The following is a 22,658-nucleotide window of genomic DNA, read 5'->3' on the forward strand; positions in this document are numbered from 1 at the left end:
TCTATTTTTCTGGATCATTTGCATTTTTTGGTCATTCTATGATGCTGGGAGTTATTGATGTAATCTACAATTATGTATGGGTGGGCCGTAATTTTCACTGACTTTTGCCCATTTACTCTTTTTTCTCTTACGTTCATCAAGAATGTCCATACTTAGTCTTGATCACTTGAATATAAGCTATAAACTTTCTCTCCTCACTATTTTCATGAAATAAACAAAAAAAATTATCATAGTAAAAATAGACATAAATCAAATGAAAAAACGATGATGAGCTTAAAAGAACGATAAAATCAAACTTATTAAAAGAACGATAAAAATCAAACTTATAAAAGAGCTATATAACCTTACTTATTTACTTAATAAAAGGAATAAAAGTTAGCAGAAAATTCATGTTCTCATCCACTAATTTAGGAATCGCTTCCTCAAAGATAAACGTATTGATAACGCGAAAATACATCAGATATTTGTCTTGATTTACACTCAAAGATCATACCATTTTAATTAATATCCCGATTATTCCGCAAGTATTTGAGTTGTTTTTACCGGTATTTAAATCTCCAAGCGTTAATGAGCAAAATGAAGAAAAAGAAGAAGAAACAGATGAGAAAGCACAGGAAAAAGCAGAAAACTAGAATGCAAAATTTGTTGATGTGACGATCGTCACAGATTCATGACGCTCGTCACGACCCAGCCTGTGACGACCGTCACAGGCCCGTGACGACCGTCACGCGACTAGAATATGCGCTTTGAAACAGTCAATCACAGGCACCCAAACATGCCTAAATTTCCTCCTCCAACTTGACTCCCCCGGATTCCTCATTCAAACCAAGTCCTCCTTTAAAATCTCAACCACCAGGATCTAAAGGAGCACTATATAAAGGACCAAAGTGAGAAAAATTGGGGACGCCTACATTTACACTTACGCTCTGCAATTAATTTTTACAGCTTTCTAGCTTTTTAGTTTATTTTTCTTTCAGCAACTTTGTTTCCGTTTCCTTAGTTCATTCGTCATTCTTTTTAGAATTTTCCTTTTTCCCTTTTCCTTCCCGTTTTCCAGTTAGCCATAATAGTAGTTTCCTACACTGGGGAACTACTACACTTTATTTAATTTTAGTAAACAATTTGTATTGAAGAAGCAGAAGCCTACCGACTTGTGGAGGACTGCTCAAGTGCTCTGAGATTCGCTATACTCTGTTACTTCGATTGCCAGGTTTTTATTGAATTATTATTGTTATTGCCAAATTATTATTATAATTATATTTGCCGCAATGTTGATCTGTTTACGCGCTGTGTTTGCTTTATTTAACATGTCCGGCTAAATTACCGGTATCGGTATGTAGCAATTTAATTAGATGAGATTTAATAATAATCGGTGAAAACTCCTTTTTCTCAAACAATCTTTTAGGCTGAAGTTTTTAATTTAAATTTAATTAACTTTATCACAAAAGCGTGAAAAAATATTTAATACGGTTTTGCCACGAGAGTGAGAAATTAACTAAAGTGAGAATCAACAATCGCGAGAGCGTGAGGCTCGAGTTGGATAGTAAAAATTAGGCATTGAGTTTAAAAACAGTGAGAGCACTTTAAAAGCAATTAGAACTTATTTATTTTTAAAAAGTAATTTTAACTTCAAATGGGACAGCGAGAGCGTACATTCTGACTTAAAGCTATAGGCCGAATCAACAATCACGAGAGTGTGAGATAAAGCCTTTTAAATAAATATTTTCTACTGAGAGATATTTGGCATTTAAATTATTCACCGGTGACTTATCGAATCCCTGACAATTAATGTGTTGCATACTGATTCTTTCCATAAATTCTTTCTTAAAACTAAATTTCCCTTAGATTTAATATTCTGCACCCGAACTTCTACTAATCATTCCCTTAGCTAAACATAGTGACGTTAGTAACACTAGTTTGACCATAGGTCCCTGTGGGATCGATATCTTTTAAAACTAAAGTGACTGGACTGTGCACTTGCAGTCAAGTACCCGATAGACTATATTTTATATATAGTCAGGAGAACCATCAAGTTTTTGGCGCCGTTGCCGGGGACCTGTTTTAGTCGAATAATGCGATTCTTTCGTTGCACGGTATAGACTAAGGTAAAAATAAAAAACTAATCTTCTCTCCCTTTTTTCCCTGATTGTATGCCAAGTACTCGCTCACAAGGCGATAACTTAGCACCACCAGTCCCAGAATTAGAGTGTTTCTTATACGTGAGACGCCGAATACACGAATATCAACAAAAGTACGATATTCCCGATATCTTCTCTCCTCCTAAACCAGAAGAAAAACCAAACATGGCTGAAGAAAGACCACAAAATCGTCCTCTTAAATTCTACGTTACCCCGTCCCAACAAGAACCTCACAACAACATTGCTGCCCCCGCTATCAATCGAAACGATTTCAAGCTGAAACCCTCAATATTATCAGTCGTCCAACAACATCAATTTGCTGGAAATCCTACGGACGATCCTAATGAACACCTGACCAAGTTTGTGCAATACGCAGATACTGTAAAGGCAAATGGTGTATCTCAAGATGCGATAAGACTGCGTCTCTTTCCTTTCTCACTAAGAGACAGAGCTTGGGCTTGGTTGCAATCCTTTCCCTCCAACTCAGTTACAACATGGGAAGAACTGAAGAACGTTTTCTTATCCCGATATTTTCCGCCGAGCAAAACTGCTATGCTGAGAGCTCAAATCAATGGATTTCGACAAAACAATGTGGAATCTCTCTACGAAGCATGGGAGAGATACAAGGACATGATGAGGATATGTCCACATCACGGCCTCGAAGACTGGGTGATCATTCACACATTTTACAATGGGCTTCTATATAACACAAGACTTACAGTAGACGCTGCCGCGGGCGGTGCACTTATGGATAAGCCATACAACGAAGCCTATCAACTCATTGAAAGCATGGCCCAGAACCATTGCCAATGGGGAGGTGAAAGAACTCCAGTGGAAAAGTCCTAGACAAAGGGTGGAATGTACGAAATCAGTAGCCTTGACCATGTTCATGCAAAGGTGGATGCCCTTGTTCAAAAATTAGATAACTTGACCATACCACCCGCAACCACTGTGGCTGCTGTAACTCCAAACTGTGAGTTATGTGGAAACCCTGGACACACTGCACAAGAATGTCAAATATTAGCAGGAGTCCCAACCAATCAAGTGAATTACACACAAGGAAATCCCTATTCGAATACCTACAACCCAGGTTGGAAAAACCATCCTAATTTTTCGTATAAGAATAACAATGCCCTGTATGCACCTGGCCAAGCACCAGCTGTTCCGCCTGGATATCAAAAGTCAGCTAATAATGCTCCTAACATGCCTAGGAAGTCAAATCTCGAATTGATGATGGAAAGCTTCATAGCTACCCAAGCTCAGACAAACAAAGACTTCTTGAACCAAAACATACATACTAGCGAGCAACTTAAACAACTAGCGAACAAAGTAGACGCCTTAGCCACCCACAATAAAATGCTTGAAACACAGATTTCATAAGTGGCTCAACACCAAGCATCTACAGCCGCTCCAGCTGGAACGTTTCCTGGACAGCCGCAACCCAATCCAAAAGGACATGCAAATGCCGTTATACTGAGGAGTGGAAAAGAAGTAGACGGACACGTAGATCCAAGACTCCAAAACCCTGCCATGTACCAAAAACTAGATAAAACCTCAACTGAGCAGGTAAATGAACCAAAGGAAACGGAAGATAATACCCAAGAGGCCGAAGAGAAAGAGAAACCTTATGTGCCTCCACCTCCTTATAAACCACACATTCCGTATCCTCAAAGACTCAAAAGTTCTAAAACTGCGAGTCAATTTAGGAAATTTGTTGAACTTCTGAAGCAACTAAACGTTACGATACCCTTTACAGAAGCCATCACACAAATTCCTTCCTATGCCAAATTTCTTAAGGAAATCCTATCCAATAATAAAAAGATTGAGGATGACGAAACAGTTACACTTACTGCCGAGTGTGGCGCAATAATCCAGAATAACATTCCTCCCAAACTAAAAGACCCAGGTAGTTTCTCCATACCCTGTGTCATTGGAAAATTCGTATAGACAAAGCTCTATGCGATCTAGGAGCCAACATAAGTGTAATGCCCTTAACGATTTGTAAAAGGCTCAGTACGGGAGAATTAAGACCGACCAAGATGTCTGTTCAATTAGCTGACCGCTCAATCAAATATCCTGTCGGTATACTAGAGAATGTCCCCGTACGTGTAGGACAATTTTATATTCCTACAGACTTCATAATCATGGACATCAAAGAAGATGCCAGTACACCTATTATACTAGGAAGGCCATTCTTGGCTACCGCCGGAGCCATAATAGACATAAAGAGAGGTAAGATGACATTCGAAGTTGGGGAGGAAAAGGTTGAATTCATCTTAACCCAATTCTTACAAGCGCCAGCTATAGACGACACTTGTTATCTACTTGATGTCATAGACGAGTGCGTGAGAGAGATGAAGATGCAAGAAACCACATATTCTGATATAATGAAAATCCAAATCCCTCCAATCATTGAAGATAATAATTGGCATGAACCATACCAAAACGAAAGTCTAAGCGAATGCTTAGCACTTACACCCAACCACATGCCATGCCCAAAGAAACCTGACTTGGAATTAAAAGCACTACCAAAGAACCTAAGATACGAATTCCTAGACACTGAACCGAAAAGACCAGTAATAGTCAACGGTGACTTGGGACTGATGGAAACTGAGAAGTTACTAGATGTCCTAAGAAAATATCCAACTGCGTTAGGATATAACATCGTTGATCTAAAAGGAATAAGTCCTTCTATCTGTATGCATCGCATTATGCTGGAGGAAGATTGTAAAACCTCTAGAGAACACCAGAGAAGGATCAACCCAATCCTAAGTACGGTAGTCAAGGATGAAATAAAGAAACTTCTAGATGCTGGAATCATATACCCGATCTCTGATAGTCAATGGGTTATCCCCGTTCACGTAGTACCCAAGAAAGGGGGTGTTACAATTGTTAAGAACGAGAAGGGCGAATCCATAGCTCAAAGAGTTGTGACCGGAAGTAGAATGTGCATTGACTATAGAAAACTAAGCAAAGCCACTCGGAAAGATCATTTCCATCTACCCTTAATTGACCAAATGCTTGAACGATTGGCTAAGCATTCTCACTTCTGCTATCTAGACGGTTATTCAGGATTCTTTCAAATCCCAATCCATCTTGATGACCAAGAAAAGACTATCTTCACATGCCCTTATGGTACATTCGCCTACCGACGAATGCCATTTGGACTATGCAACGCTTCCGCAACATTTCAAAGATGCATGATGGTAATCTTCGCCGATTTTATAGACGACATCATGGAAGTCTTTATGGACGATTTTTCTGTTTGTGGGCAAAGTTTTGAAGGATGTCTATCAAACCTTGAAATGGTACTCGAAAGATGCGTAAAGGTAAACCTCGTTTTAAACTGGGAGAAATGCCATTTCATGGTTCAACAAGGAATCGTGTTAGGTCACGTGGTATCTGACAGAGGAATTGAAGTAGACAAAGCTAAAATCGAAATCATAGAGAACCTTCAACCTCCGAAAACCGTACGAGAAATAAGAAGCTTTCTAGGACACGCCGGTTTCTACCGACGTTTCATTAAAGATTTCTCGAAAATAACCAAGCCAATTACATGATTATTAATGAAAGACGCTGATTTCATATTTGATGAAAAATGCTTAACAACGTTCAACCAACTGAAAACATCTTTAATCACCGCACCAATAATGCAACCACCTGACTGGAGATTACCTTTCAAAATCATGCGCGATGCGAGTGATTATGCAGTAGGCGCAGTACTAGGACAAAGGAAGGATAAGAAGCTTCATGCTATTTACTATGCGAGCAAAACACTAGATCCATCCCAAATGAACTATGCCACCACTGAAAAAGAACTTCTAGCCGTCGTGTTCGCTTTGGACAAATTCCGTTCCTACCTGGTAGGGGCGAAAATTATCATCTATACCGACCATGCCGCTATTAGATATTTGTTAAGTAAGAAGGATGCCAAACCAAGACTTTTAAGATGGATCCTGCTCTTACAAGAATTTGATTTAGAGATAAAAGATAAGAAAGGTATTGAAAATGTAGTAGCATACCACTTATCACGAATCGAATGGAATAAACCTGAACAAATCCCAATTAATGACGATTTCCCTTACAAACGACTCATAGCCCAAATGGAAAGCGATATGTCTGACCTAACATTGAACGATACAGAAATAGAAGAATCCGTGGAAGAAATACATACGAATGCAACTCTGCCATGGTATGCTGATTTTGTCAACTACCTAGCTGTTGGAGTACTTCCACCGGACCTATCTTACCAACAAAAGAAGAAATTCTTTCACGATCTAAAACAGTACTACTGGGACGAACCTCTGCTTTTCAAAAGAGGTACCGACGGTATTTTCCGTCGATGTGTTCCGGAGGACGAAATAGATGATATAATCTCTAATTGCCATTCTGCTCCCTATGGAGGGCATCCAAGTACCTCAAAGACCTGTACTAAGATCCTGCAATCGGGCCTCTTTTGGCCTACTCTATGGAAAGACGTCCATAACGCGGTTATAAAATGCGACCGGTGCCAACGCACTGGCAACATCTCAAGACGCGATGAAATGCCACAAACAGAAATCTTAGAAGTGGAAGTCTTCGATGTATGGGGGATTGACTTCATGGGACCATTCCCAGCTTCTTTTGGTAATAAGTACATACTCGTTGCTGTCGACTATGTTTCAAAATGGATCGAGGTTGTAGCTTCCCTAATAAATGACAAACGAGTAGTGATCAAGTTATTCAAGAACATAATCTTTCCCAGATTCGGTGTTCCAAAACTAGTAGTTAGTGACGGTGGATCCCACTTCATATCGAATATCTTCGGAAAACTTCTTCTGAAGTATGGAGTTCGACACCGTGTAGCAACACCGTATCATCCACAAACTAGCGGGCAAGTCGAAGTCTCGAATCGAGAAATCAAACAAATTCTAAAGAAAACCGTAGGAATATTCAGAAAAGACTAGTCATCCAAACTAAACGAAGCTTTGCGGGCCTACAGGACGGCATACAAAACCCCGATAGGAACCACACCCTTCAAACTAGTCTATGGTAAATCATGCCACCTCCCTGTGGAATTAGAACACAAAGCATATTGGGCAATTAAAACCCTAAATATAAACTATACTTCCGCAAGCGAGAAACGGATTCTGGACATCCACGAATTAGAAGAGTTGGGATTGGACGCTTACGAGAATGCCAGGATCTACAAAGAGCGAACCAAAAGATGGCATGACAAACGCATTTCTAGGAAGGAGTTTAAAGTCGGCGACATAGTGCTACTATTCAATTCAAGACTTAAACTTTTTCCAGGAAAACTCAAATCTCGGTGGTCCGGCCCTTTCGAGATCACCAAAGTCCTCAATAGTGGTGCGATAGAAATAAAAGGTAGGAATAGTGACCCTTTTATAGTAAACGGGCAGCGACTAAAGCATTATCATAATATTGAAAATAGAGACTATTCGAACAGTCTCAGACTCATAGAGCTGCCCGCTCAACCCCAAACCTAGTACAACGCGACGCTACTGTTGAACTTATGACATTAAACAAAGTGCTTAGTGGGAGACAACCTACCCTTTTTTGTTATCTTTGTTACAAACTATTTTCCTTCTTTGATTTTCTTCTTTATTTTGTTTGCTCCCCTCTTCTTGATTCTTTGCAGTCATTCTTGTTGCTTCTAATAACTAACTTAGACATATTGGATACTGATAAACAGGAAAATTACTAACTAGTTAGTTAACTAATTTCATCATGCAACCAATAGAGACAGTTTTCAGAGGCAGAGTTCAAAGAAGGCGATATGATTATCTAGCTCGGAAGGATATGGCATTGACCATATATTATGATGGACCTATCATGGATAAATTAGGCATCCGAGATAGCATCCTATTTAGGTTTAACCAGCTTGGGTGGGAGAACGCAGCCATTAAGAGACGGTATGTCACGTAACATGAACTAACCTTAGAATTCCTTAGCTCCCTTGTATACAACCCCGAACATGGTTGCGGACTTAACAAAGGGTTGATATCCTTTAGGATGTTTAGCATGGACTTCACCTATAGCCGTCGAGACTTTGCTGACCTTCTAGGATTCCCTAGTGGCCCTTTCGTCTTTACTACCCGTCAAGAGGAACTAATCAATGACATCAACCTAGATGACTTTTGGGGTAGCATAACTGGAGAATCCAACCCAAACCCGAATGAGATGCACTCACAAAAGATCCATAACCCTGTTATCCGATACTTTCATAAAATACTAGCCCACACCTTATTTGGTAAGGAAGAGAATAACACCATAGTGTCTCGCGATGAACTTTTCATCTTGCTATGTGTCGATCAAGGTCGAGATGTCAATATCGTGACATTCATGATGGAAAGATTTGTTCACCTTGCTAAGAACAACCGTACCCCAATAATAATAGGTGGCCTAGTAACCATGATAGCAGACGCCATCGGACTTGTACGCCCACTTTATGAGCTTGTACCTTTTGGAAACATCCGACCCATGGACATCGAGTTTTGCTTTAACCGTAGAATCATAGGAAACATTGGGACGAATACTTTTGATTATTTAATCAATAACGAAGTGGTTCGACTATTTACCTTGCCTAACCATGAGAAAACGAGTGTTCACAACCGCAATAACTGGCTTTATGACCTAGATGAACACCCTATTGATCCACCTTCACCTCTCGAGACACCGCCCAAATATGAGTATATTAATGACCCTATCCATGTAGAAGAATCTGATCCGGAAACACCTCCCAACTATTATAACATTGATGAACCGGTTCCTCCATCATATGCTGATAATCTTGCCATGCTCATCACCCGTCTGAATGATTTCCAAGCTGACATCACAACTGTGAAAGACGAGATAAAGATCATACGCTTTGATGTCTTAGGCCTGATGGATATAGCCGTTGAGCAGTTTCATCACCTGAACGAAGCTGTAGTTGCACTGGGACAAAACCGTGGCCAATACTACTGACCACTAATTTCTCCTACTCGCACTAAGCAATGAGGACACTGCTTTGTTTTGTGTGGGGAGGGAGCACATTTATTTTATTACCTTTGTTTAATTACTTTATTACTTTTGTTTGCTATGTTATCGTTACTATTTTTTTTCTATGTTACATTTAATTTCAATTTATCAATTCAATTGCTATTCATTTATTTCTGCTTATTCATTTATTTATTTATTTTTGCATTTATGCTTTTAAATTCAATTGCTTAGTTATCATCATTATGCTGTTATCATATGCTGCCGCAACCTGTGTTGAAAAATTGAAAATCAGCGTGTGACGACCGTCACATATAGGGTGACGCTCATCTCACAGACGTGACGACCGTCACGGATCTGCCACGATCGTCACACGGCATGCGTTGCAGACGACCGTTACGCATCCGTTACGCGTGACGACCGTCACGAATTCCTGAGAGCTCGCCTATAAATGCAGGCGCTTTTCCTCTCTTCTTCCTCATCAATTACCACTCCCATACCATTCTGCTCTCCATTTATTCAATTCTTTACATTTTCTTCAAGCGTGTAACTCACAAGTATTCCATCTCACCCACCAACACCAAAAGTTTCATAAACCTTACAAATGACCCGTCAAGAAAGAGCTACTCCCGACCTTTCAACCGTCGTATTCCGAAATGGAGAAGCCGGCGAACGCCAAAGAAACAACTACCTCAAGTTCTATCAACGTAGTTAGGACTTTTGGAGGGCGTGGAGTGGATGCTAACAAACTCCAACTTGACGCAACTGTGTACCACACCGCAGCCAACCTACGAAGCGCTGACCCTGGAATTTCTAAGTTCCTACTCCTATATCACACCCCCTGGCGCTACTCAATATCTCACTGGAGTCGCCACATTTAGAATGTTCGGCACCGAGTATTCCCTAAATCAAACCCAGATAGCGCAAATGCTTGGTTTCTGACAAGGAGAAGGAATTCACTGCTGCATCCCGGAAGGATGGTCAGTGATAACATGAAATAGTATCACATTCTAGGACTTAATTCAATTAAATTATATTATTATTTGCCTTAATTTATTTCATTTTATCAGATATTACGCGGTATTTTCTTTCTATTTATCTCAGGTAGTCTATCTGAAGCACAAGTAAAAAAGGGAAGAAAAGGGGGTGCAGAAAGAAGTTTTTGGAAACAAATATCAAAAGCCAAAGCCCAGCCCAAAAAGCACAGGCGTTGTGCCTGTGACGAGCGTCACAGAGGCTATGACGGGCGTCACGCCTTGCACACTCCTGTGACGAGCGTCACACATGGTGTGACGGACGTCACAACATTCCCCTATATTTTTGCCTTCAGAGCCGTTGAGTCCTATTTGCACGCCTAACCCTTCGTTACGTGAAGACCCCTTGACGCGGACTGCTTTTGGAAACCGTTACAGAAAGTACCAGTATAAATATCAGCTTTGCAAACCCTGCAGCAGTCCCACGCCTTTTCCAGATTTCTTTGCCGTTTTTGCTTTTCCGCATTTTTCTTTTTCCAGCAGCTTAAGCATATTTTTACAGTACTACTTTTACAATTTTTATATTGTTTCTTTTGCAATTCTATTTTCTTTTCTAGCACTTAATTAATTTTTCGCACAATAGTTTCTACACCGGAAACTATTGTGTACCTTTTACCGGATCTAACCTTACGTTAGAATCTAGTTTTTTATTCCTTCGCTTTTATTTTCCTGCCTGATTGAAGAATTCAAGAACAGATCCAACCGACCTGTGGTGGAGTGTTCAAGACTGCTATTTAATTTCTCAGGTTCTTTAATTATTGTTTCAATTTATATATGCCCTGTTTTACTGTTTATTTATATTATTTGCCTGAGATGAATCTGTTTATGCATGCTGATTTTTTAGATCTGTTTAGTATGTCTGGCTAAATTATTTAGGTATCGGTATGTAAAGTAAGCGGAATGAAGGAATCAAAACTAAGTCGGTTTAATTAAGTTTAAAATTAAAATCACTCTTTTTACGGTCTCAATTTACAGGTTTAATAACAAAGTTTTTGTACGAAAGTAAAAGACATAAAGAAGTTAAAATCAATAGAGCGAGAGTTTGAGGTTTTGACTGGACAGTGTAAATTGGACATTAATTCTAGATCAGGGCGAGAGCAATTTTTAGAGTTAATTAAATTCTAATCTTTTTCAAAAAGTATTTTTAAAGATTGAATGTGAGGACGAGAGTTAAGCATTTGAATTTAATTATATAACCTAAGTCAACAGAGCGAGAGTTTGAGATAAGGGTGTTTAAACGATTAGTGTTTTCTTAAAAGGAGTTTCTACGGATTCTATTGTTTTCAAAAAGTGGTTTTTGACTTAACTATAAGTGACAGCTACGTTAATATAAAATCATAGTTTATTCAACAGAGCGAGAGTTTGAGATAAAATTTTTAATCAATAGCGTCAACTGAAAAGATTTATTTTAAAACCAAGAAACCAACAAAGAATTGATTCCTTAATTACGACGAACTGCATACTGATATCCGCTTATTAGATATTTAATCTAGATCTTATTTTAGTTTTAGCTTTTCCCCCAAACAATCAAAGTATTACCTGCCTTAGCTTTACGAAGTAACCTTAGATAACGGTATATCGATTCATAAGTCCCTGTGGGATCAATATCTTTTAAAACTACGCGATAGAACTGTGCACTTGCAGTTTGTACCCCAATTTCGACTCATAAAGTCGCGATCAAGTTTTTGGCGCCGTTGTCGGGGACTTTTATTTAGTCGATATCGTAACTCTTCTGTTACGCTGTAGAGACTAAGGCTTTTCTTTTCTCTTTTCTTTCTTTCGTTGATTTGTATGCCACACACTCGCTCATAAGGCGAGCCGTTCTACTTACGAATCAATGATATCGAACTATATCTCCGAGTCTTACGACGAATTCGGGAATATCGTGCTGCAAATAATCTCCCTCCTGTAGAACTTCCCGATTTCAAAAATATTTTCCCTTCTATACCCGAGATGGCAGAACCAGCTCGTGCTCTTCGAGATTACGCCGCTCCGTCGCAAGATGAACCGCATTCAAGTATTGCTCCACCCGCAATCGAAGCAAACTACTTTGAACTTAAACCTTCACTGTTGCAGGCAGTGCAACAGAACCAATTCTCTGGGAATCCTACCGAGGATCCTAACCTTCATTTATCCGTATTTGTCCAATACGCTGATACTGTTAAAGCTAATGGTGTCACTCCAGAGGCAATTCGACTTCGTCTTTTTCCTTTCTCATTAAGAGATAGCGCTAGAAGATGGCTTCAATCTCTTCCTTCCAACTCAGTCACCACATGGAACGAGTTGAAGAAAGTTTTTCTTGCTCGATACTTTCCGCCAAGCAAAACAGCTATGTTAAGAGCCCAAATAAATGGATTTAAACAGAAAGATAACGAATCTCTTTTCGAAGCATGGGAAAGATACAAAGACATGATGAGACTTTGTCCACACCATGGTTTAGAGGACTGGTTAGTAATTCATACATTCTATAATGGTCTCTTATACAACATGAGGTTAACAAGAGATGCCGCCGCAGGTGGTGCACTAATGAACAAACCTTATGCTGACGCTTACCAACTTATCGAAAGCATGGCTCAAAACCACTATCAGTGGGTGTCATACGGTGAACTGACTTTTTGTGTTTTGCTTTTTATCGCAATGTCGCGGATAGCAAGAGTCGCCACCGACTTTTCTTTTATCCAATAAGGAAAGGTGGAAAAGAACAGGAAAGACCTCAATAGATTTTGGGTTCGGGAGGTACATTATACAAAGGGAAGGTGTTAGCACCCTTTGTATCCATGGTTATCCATGGGCTCTTAATTGCTGGATCACTTATATTTTTGTCTGAAAAGTGTCGGTGAATTGCTTAAAAAATGTTTGAAAGAGAGTTTAACTTTGTAATGATTCTCGTATGAATGTATACAAAGTATTTATCTCATTTGATTTTGAAAATGGTTTAGAAAAATATAACTCGGTAATGATTCTAGTATGAATGTATACCAAGTGGTGATTTTCTAGGATTTGTAAAGTGTAAAGTGTGAGGGGTGGAAAATGTTTTAGGTTATGATCCAGTAATTAAGAGTTATACCTTCCTGAGGTCGTTATGGGCATTTCCTATCCTTATGAGGGTAAAACTGTCCTTACTATTGAGAAGTAAGTAATCTTACCCTTTGGATGTTTAAGGGTCACCGTAGGGTCATCGATAGGTCATTGAAGGCAACAGTTGTAAGGATACCTTAGCATTCGAAGGGACGATCATCATTTAACCGTAGGCTACACCGAAGGGTCATCGAGGGACAAAATTGTATTTTTTGAAGGCAACATCCGAGGGACCATGATTTATTTTATGATGATTTAATCGAAGGGCCATTGCTAAGTGTATCCCCACATTCGCGGGACATGACCATTATACCGTAATACCGAAATCGTGGGGTAACCAAGAGAGGTCCAAGATCACTTATTTAAAGGCAAAGTTTTACAATTAATTAGGTAATTAGGATGAGCCTCCACATTAAAATCAATACATTAAAATTAATACATTAAAATTAATACATTAAAATTAACATATTAAAATTAATTAAGTAATTTAGGGTGAGTCTCCACAAGGGTATCCCACAAATAAAGTGGAAGACCTAAACAGCAACCTTTTCCTGGGATATGTGAACCTTTACAAAATTCAGCAAACGGGTTAGAATACCAATCAGGGTGCAATCGAGGATTACACCGCAAAAGAGAACACAGCAGCATGAATGTCAGGCAAAACAGTGCATAATTAACATAGAATAGATCAGATACGCATAGGACATAACAAACAAAATATTAGCGACTGTCCCATTCGCCTCTGCCTCGCCTAGCGAGGGCCTAGCGAATACTCGCTACATGCTCGCTTAGCGATGTGCTAGCGAGCGGCTGCGGGTTTTGAATTTCAGAACAGTATGACTTCAACCTGCGACATGGCTTATGGCATCCAACACATAATTATATGGTTCAGCATTCACAATATTCAGGCACACTTAAATTCACATGCAAAACCTCAAATATGTTTATGAATTCAATTATAATATCACATGCAAGTTAAGAACATAAAGCGGTATCACATGCAAATTAAGAAAATAAAGCGATAATAGTAATGCAAACCTGTTTGCAATCGAATTGCAACCTTGAATTGGCGAGCCGGATTGAGTTAGACGGTGGTAGCTTCGGAGCGGAGGAGCGGCCTTCAGGGTTTCTAAAGTAGCCTCCAGGGTTTTTGTGCCAGGGTTTTCGTCTGTCTCCCTCTGTTTTTCGTCCTCTTTTCCTTCCCTTTTTCGTTCTCCCTTTTCATTACTGAAGTGCTGGTATTTATAATGCCTTTTTCATGACCTAATGGGCTCAAAATGAAGCCCGCAATTTTTTGTTGTCTGTCAGCCTCGCTAGGCGAGCTGGTAGCGAACGTTTGCTTCGCTAGGCGAGCGTGTAGCGAACGTTCGCTAGGCGAGCGTGTAGCGAACGTAACGTTCGCTAGGCGAGCGTGTAGTGAACAAGCCAGTTTGGGCCATTTTCTGGATTGGGCCATTCGTGAGCTGGGCCTTTGTCCCTTTAAGATCAGTGCCATAAAATGAGTCGGAATGCCCCTGAAAAATGTCTTGAAATATTAATGGGCAAATTTTGGGGTATGACAGCTGCCCCTGTTCAATATTCTTGAACCGAGAGAGTTAGGATGGGGTGCATGCCATTCGTGGTCTGGAGGTGGAAGATTATTGAACACTAGAATGCCCCCAAAAATTTGCACTTGTCAATTAGTCTTGACGGAGATGGGCTTAAAGATGCCATCCAGGAAATTTGATGATGAAATCTTCAGATTGCGCCGTACATTAGGCCAATTTGAAGACATGGGCGCCACACTGGGTCGTACGTTAGACCGAATAATGAGTCATCCATTAGGCTGTTGACTTCGCTGGGGAGTCGGAGTGTGTCATATGCTGCTGGGGATAAAGGATCAGAATGGATCATGCGCTATATCGTATCTGAGTTGAAGAGAGGGCCGTACGTTAGGCTGTGTCTGATGATGAAAGGGGGTAGTCGTACACTAGACTACACTTCAGAAATATACCTTACACTAGGTAGCATCTGAGGAGACGAAGGTCTAATTGGGTCGTACATTAGACCGTATCTGAGCAGAATGAGCCGTCCATTAGGCTGAATCTGATGATAAAAGGGGGTAGTCGTACACTAGACTACACTTCAGAAATGTACCGTACACTAGGTAGCATCTGAAGTCAAATTGGGTCGTACATTAGACCGTATCTGAGCAGAATGAGCCGTCCATTAGGCTGAATCTGATGATAAAAAAAGGGGGTAGTCGTACACTAGACTACACTTCAGAAATGTACCGTACACTAGGTAGCATCTGAGGTCAAATTGGGTCGTACATTAGACCGTATCTGAGCAGAATGAGCCGTCCATTAGGCTGAATCTGATGATAAAAAAGGGGGTAGTCGTACACTAGACTACACTTCAGAAATGTACCGTACACTAGGTAGCATCTGAGGAGACGAAGGTCTAATTGGATCGTACATTAGACCGTATCTGAGCAGAATGAGCCGTCCATTAGGCTGAATCTGATGATAAAAAAGGGGGTAGTCGTACACTAGACTACACTTCAGAAATGTACCGTACACTAGGTAGCATCTGAGGAGATGAAGGTCTAACTTGGTAGTACATTAAACCGTATCGGAGCGGTTGAAGGTCTAACTTGGTCGTACATTAGACTGTATTTGAGCCGCATCCGGTCTAACTTGGTCGTACATTAGACTGTATTTGCAGAATCTGACTTGAAGGTCTAACTTGGTCGTACATTAGACTATCTTTGCAGAATCTGACTTAAGGGTCTAACTTGGTCGTACATTAGACTATCTTTGCAGAATCTGACTTGAAGGTCTAACTTGGTCGTACATTAGACTGTATCTGGGCAGAATCCGAGGACTTGACGATCTAACTTGGTCGCACATTAGACTGTCACTGAGCAGAATCTGGTCTAACTTGGTCGTACATTAGACTGTATCTGAGCAGAATCCGAGGACTTGACGGTCTAACTTGGTCGTACATTAGACTGTCACTGAGCAGAATCTGGTCTAACTTGGTCGTACATTAGACTATATCTGGGCAGAATCCGAGGACTTGACGGTCTAACTTGGTCGTACATTAGACTGTCACTGAGCAGAATCTGGTCTAACTTGGTCGTACATTAGACTATATCTGGGCAGAATCCGAGGACTTGACGGTCTAACTTGGTCGCACATTAGACTGTCACTGAGCAGAATCTGGTCTAACTTGGTCGTACATTAGACTATATCTGAGCAGAATCCGAGGACTTGACGGTCTAACTTGGTCGCACATTAGACTGTCACTGAGCAGAATCTGGTCTAACTTGGTCGTACATTAGACGGTATCTGAGCAGAATCCGAGGACTTGACAGTCTAACTTGGTCGTACATTAGACTGTCACTGAGCAGAATCTGGTATAACTTGGTCGTACATTAGACTATATCTGGGCAGAATCCGAGGACTTGACGGTCTAACTTGGTCGCACATTAGACTGTCACTGAGCAGAATCTGGTCTAACTTGGTCGTACATTAGACGGTATCTGAGCAGAATCCGAGGACTTGACGGTCTAACTTGGTCGCACATTAGACTGTCACTGAGCAGAATCTGGTCTAACTTGGTCGTACATTAGACGGTATCTGAGCAGAATCTGAGGACTTGACGGTCTAACTTGGTCGCACATTAGACTGTCACTGAGCAGAATCTGGTCTAACTTGGTCGTACATTAGACTATATCTGGGCAGAATCCGAGGACTTGACGGTCTAACTTGGTCGCACATTAGACTGTCACTGAGTAGAATCTGGTCTAACTTGGTTGTACATTAGACTATATCTGAGCAGAATCCGAGGACTTGACGGTCTAACTTGGTCGCACATTAGACTGTCACTGAGCAGAATCTGGTCTAACTTGGTCGTACATTAGACGGTATCTGAGCAGAATCCGAGGACTTGACGGTCTAACTTGGTCGTACATTAGACTGTCACTGAGCAGAATCTGGTCTAACTTGGTCGTACATTAGACTATATCTGGGCAGAATCCGAGGACTTGACGGTCTAACTTGGTCGCACATTAGACTGTCACTGAGCAGAATCTGGTCTAACTTGGTCGTACATTAGACGGTATCTGAGCAGAATCCGAGGACTTGACGGTCTAACTTGGTCGTACATTAGACTGTCACTGAGCAGAATCTGGTCTAACTTGGTCGTACATTAGACGGTATCTGAGCAGAATCCGAGGACTTGACGGTCTAACTTGGTCGCACATTAGACTGTCACTGAGCAGAATCTGGTCTAACTTGGTCGTACATTAGACTAAATATGGGCAGAATCCGAGGACTTGACGGTCTAACTTGGTCGCACATTAGACTGTCACTGAGCAGAATCTGGTCTAACTTGGTCGTACATTAGACGGTATCTGAGCAGAATCCGAGGACTTGACGGTCTAACTTGGTCGCACATTAGACTGTCACTGAGCAGAATCTGGTCTAACTTGGTCGTACATTAGACGGTATCTGAGCAGAATCCGAGGACTTGACGGTCTAACTTGGTCGCACATTAGACTGTCTTTGAGTGGTATTTGAAGATTTGAAGGTCTAACTTGGTCGTACATTAGACTGTCTTTGAGTTATTGAAGGTCAGAATGGATCGTACGCTAGATCGTATCTGAGTTGAAGGAGTCATGTGTTGAGATGAATCAGGATTGACCGTATGCTAGGCAGTACCTGAGAAGTGAAGGTCCAACTGGGTCGTACATTAGACCGTGTTGGGATAGTTGAAGATCAGAATGGATCGTCCGTTAGATCGTATCTGAGTGGAAGGAGTTATATGTTGAGCTGAATCAGAATGAACCGTATGTTAGGCTATATCTGATAGTATTTGTATATGTTGTATTTGCAATAAATGTCTGGGATGGGCTTATAGATGCCATCGTTAGGAGGATGTCAGAATGAATGTTGACATGGAGCAGATCTGAAAGATGTATCTGAAGAAGAAAGTAGTCGTACGCTAGACTACACCTCGGAATATACCGTATGCTAGGCAGTGTCTGAGGGTTATAGTTGAATTTTGAATGTAATTGATGAGGATGTCTGTCTGAATGGACCTTTGTTTTGACTGTGTCAGGAGGATGATTAACCTGAAAAATAAAGTTAGCTTCATGCCATGTCATGATGCATGAGATGCAAATGTTGTATGCATGCGAAATGATGTAATGAGTGAATTATGCGTCTGGAATAAATGAGAGCATTGTATACATGTATATGTTATGAAATGATGTAATATATATGATGCGGAATGAAAATTGTATGTAGGTATGTGATGTGAAATGAGTGCACTATGTGTCTGAAACGTTCTTCCAGGGGATTCTACTGGGGAAATAAATCTCAGTCTTCTGGTCGGAGATATTTGTATTGATGACCCTTCCTTAGCTAGGGGTATTTGACTTCTGTCTGATGGTAGAAGATATTCAACCGAGCCTGGCTGAGGGTAGAAGAGATGACCAGTATGTCTGGTGATGCCGACCTCTGCTGGGCAATAGCTGGTTCTTGTTGGGGAATAGAATTAGCAACGGATTCATTGGGAAGCATGATTAGACCTTCTCCTTGATCCTGAAGTCGTGTAGTAATTGCTATTGCCATTTTAGGCATGCATTTTTTTGTAAACATTGATCATATTCAAATGCATAAATCAATTCAAATTAAATCAATGGACGTTTACGCAAACAAAACAGAAAAGTAAAAACAACAGCATCTTTTTGGAAATGAAATTGTATTGATTTTGAAAGAGGGCCTATAAATAGGCAATTTGAGTACAAGGAGACAGAAATCCTAGTAAGAGGAAATTGTCAGGCAAACAAAGAGAAAGTTATGCAGAAAAAGTCCTATCGATTCTAATTCCACTACTGTCATTATGTCTTCAAGCGTCTCATCTCCTGCTGTCGGATAGAAGTGATTGGCTTGTTCAGTCCCTTGAACTTGGTTGAAGCAGACAGAGAACGGGGCCTAGTCATATGCTTTGATCCCTAATTTTTGCCTGGACCGCCTTTTCAGGTTTTCAATCCACCAGGATACCCCTTTTTGCCCAAGCCGCCTTTTCAGGTTTTCGACTTGCCGGGTGCACATTTTTTATGTTTATCCCTAATTTTTGCCCGAACCCTTTTGGTTCGCCGGGATGCCCTAACTTTTGCCTAGGTACGTCGACCTAGCGGGTCTCTTTTATGCGTAGTATTTTTTAACTATGTCAGCGTTCACGGGATGTGGGAAGTCTTCACCATCCATTGTAACAAGCATCATGGCTCCACCAGAGAATACCTTCTTAACTACAAATGGCCCTTCGTATGTGGGAGTCCATTTGCCCCTGGGATCACCTTGTGGTAGAATGATACGCTTGATAACTAAGTCGCCGATTTGGTACACTCGTCTCTTGACCTTTTTGTTGAATGCCTGGGTCATGCGCTTCTGATATATCTGTCCATGACACACAGCCGCAAGTCTCTTCTCATCGATCAAGTTTATCTGGTCGAGTCGAGTTTGAATCCATTCATCCTCATCTAAGCCTGCATCTTTCACAATTCTTAGAGAGGGAATCTGAACTTCCACTGGTAAAACGGCTTCCATTCCATAGACTAAAGAGAAGGGGTTGCCCCTGTCGAAGTGCGGTAACCATGAAAAGCAAAAGGTAACATCTCATGCCAGTCTTTGTATGTTACTGTTATATTCTTGATATTGTTAGCAGCCTCCACGGCGCCGTTCGTCTTTGGCCGGTACGGAGAAGAGTTATGGTGTTTTATTTTGAACTGCATGTAGAGTTCAGTTTAGTACCATTATCAGTGATAACTCTTTCAGGAGACAGCAGGTTTCTCGAATGTATATTTGATAAGATCCATCTTAGAAATCAATAAAGTGGTATGATTCAACATATACTGTCTTAGTCGGCGAGCAGCCCAAGCCAAAGCGCAGCAAGCTTTCTCGAGCTGTGAGTATCTTGTTTCACAGTCGGTACCTTTTGCTAAGGCAGTGTATGACATGCTCTTTTCGACCAGACTCGTCATGTTGCCCCAACACACACCTCATTGAATTTTCTAACACGGTCAAATACATGATGAAAGGTCTTTCTTCAACTGGTGGTATCAGAATTGGAGGTTCTTGGAGATACTTCTTGATTTTGTCATTCATCATTCCATACCATCTCTTGATTTTTCTTTTTTAGTAATTTGAAGATGGGTTTGCAGGTAGCAGTCAAGTGTGGAATGAATCGGGCAATGTAATTCAAGTGTTCCAAGAAACCCCTGACTTCTTTCTTGTCTATTTCAGTACCCAGATTTACAATTTCGATTGATTCCTCATGCGGCTGTATGGTCTTTTCTTCTTGTAGTACCAGTCTGGCAAGTTCTCCAGGGACTTAACAATCTTCCTCACTTCCATCCTCGGCTTGGTAGATCGGATTTTCAAAGTCATAATGAACAGTAGCAGACTCATTACCAACAGGATCCAGAGTGGATATGGATCGGAAAATTGTTACGTGAGTGTGTGCAAGAAAACATAGCTTGTTTGAAAAATGACAGGAAAGATAAAGAGCGCAATATTTGAATGCAAAAAGTCCATTGATTTATTGAATATGAATATGCTTATGAAAATGACAAAACCCTTGAAAAATTAGCTATTGTGCCCCGGGTATAGACACAATGCTTTAAAACACTAAAATAACAATAACAATTACTCCTGACTAAAGGAAATCAGGATAGTGTCTTCAGCCTTCCAATTGTCGAGTCTGTCACCAATTGTTGGGAAAATCCAGTTATCCAAGTCATAATCGTTATCAGCATCTTCTACAGCATTAACAGTCTTGTCATGATTTGGCAGAGGAGCAATGATGACATTAGGAGTCTCCGGAGGATCAGAGGTAACTGCCTGTATCTTTCCACTTCGAATGCCGCTTTCAACATGTTCACCTGTTAATATAAGTTCAGTGAAACCCAATGAGGAACTCCTCAATAGATGGCTGTAGAATGGGCCAGTCAGTGTGCTCATGAACATGTCCACTAATTCTCGATCAGTCATAGGGGGTTTGACTCTGCCAGCCAAATCTCTCCATTTTTGAGCATATTCTTTGAAGCTTTCTTTAGATCCCATAGTCATATTCTGCAGTTGTAGCCGGGTAGGCGCTAGTTCAGAGTTGTACTGGTAGTGCTTGTAGAAAGATGTCGCTAAATCAGTCCAGGTGCGGATGTCAGAGCTCTCGAGCTGATAGTACCACTCTAACTGTGTGCCAGATAGACTTTCTTGGAAGAAATGGATCCATAGCTTCCTATCAGTGGTATACGGCTGAATCTTTCTCACGTAAGCTCTCAGATGCATCTGAGGACAAGATGCCCCATCATACTTAGTGAAAGCGGGGATCTTGAATTTGCGAGGAATGACCACATCATCAGAGACTAGACCCAAGCTTTCGAAGTCCAGACCGGGTGCCTTCTGAGCCTCCATAGCTAGCATACGTTCTTCCAGCAACTTGTACTTGCCATCTCTTGGAGAGTACTGTTTATTCTCATAATCTTCATTGTCGTCCTCAGGGTTGAAGAGATCAACATTCTCATCTTCTGAATCTGTCTCTGTTTCCTCTTCTTGATCCTTCGGAATTCTGATTTTGACTCCCGCAGCCTGTCCTTTAAGCCTTCTTCCCGGGTTAATGTAACTCACAGGTTTCTTGTCTTTCTTTTCCTCGAGCAAGAGGGCTTTCAGTTCCTCCTGCCCCTTGGATAAGTTCAAGATCATCTCTTGGAGTCGGGCATTTTGAGCCTGGAGCTCTTTGACAGCTTGTTCGAGGTCCATTTTTCTGTGTGGAGGAAAACCGTGAGAACATTGATCCTTTTAGAGTACCTGTTATGCAATGTTATGCTATGCAATGTATGAAATGTTTTCAAGGACTTTTGGAATTTAACTTTGCATAAACTACCAAAAAAGGAAACATTGCTTTTTTCTTAATTTTTTTTTTTTAGATTTTTTTTTTATTATATTTTTTTTATTTTTTATTTTTTTTATTTTTTATTTACAAAATAGAGCAAAGTTAAATCCCTAAGTCCTCGAAATGGTTAGTTCAATGCCATGATGTTATGATGATGTTATGATGTTAAGTAAATAACAAGCACAAGCAAGTCACACAACCATCGTTCCTAAGTTTTAAGGCTTGCATGAGTTCCATAGGTAAGTACCCTCCCCACTGAAGTTTGGTTGGTTCAACCTGTCCTAGAATAGTAATCGGGTTCTAGAAGGATCTCAAATCATTGACCTTCCTTTAAGTCCACTTCAGTGCAACACCAAGTGGTTGACCGAAGCTTCCCTAAAGTCCAATCTCAAAGAGTGTAGTATCGAGTCTCAACCAACCCCAGTCGGAACCGAAGTCAGTTATCTCACTACTTTCTAATGGCCAGGATGAGTCAATTAGGGTT

General features: G+C 40.7%; 2 non-coding genes across 2 annotated transcripts; both read right to left on the minus strand.

Moving 5' to 3' along the window:
• Positions 1-2,690: 2,690 nt before the first annotated feature.
• Positions 2,691-2,797, minus strand: LOC127109754 (small nucleolar RNA R71). Its single transcript, XR_007797009.1, has one exon. It is a non-coding gene; the product is annotated as a small nucleolar RNA R71 (small nucleolar RNA).
• A 9,687-nt stretch (positions 2,798-12,484) lies between these two features.
• LOC127109997 (small nucleolar RNA R71) lies at positions 12,485-12,591 on the minus strand. The gene has a single exon (XR_007797237.1). It is a non-coding gene; the product is annotated as a small nucleolar RNA R71 (small nucleolar RNA).
• Between the last annotated feature and the right edge of the window lie 10,067 nt (positions 12,592-22,658).

The sequence above is a fragment of the Lathyrus oleraceus genome, chromosome 7 (genome assembly GCF_024323335.1).
Source record: "Lathyrus oleraceus cultivar Zhongwan6 chromosome 7, CAAS_Psat_ZW6_1.0, whole genome shotgun sequence".
Classification (NCBI taxonomy): Eukaryota; Viridiplantae; Streptophyta; class Magnoliopsida; order Fabales; family Fabaceae; genus Lathyrus; species Lathyrus oleraceus.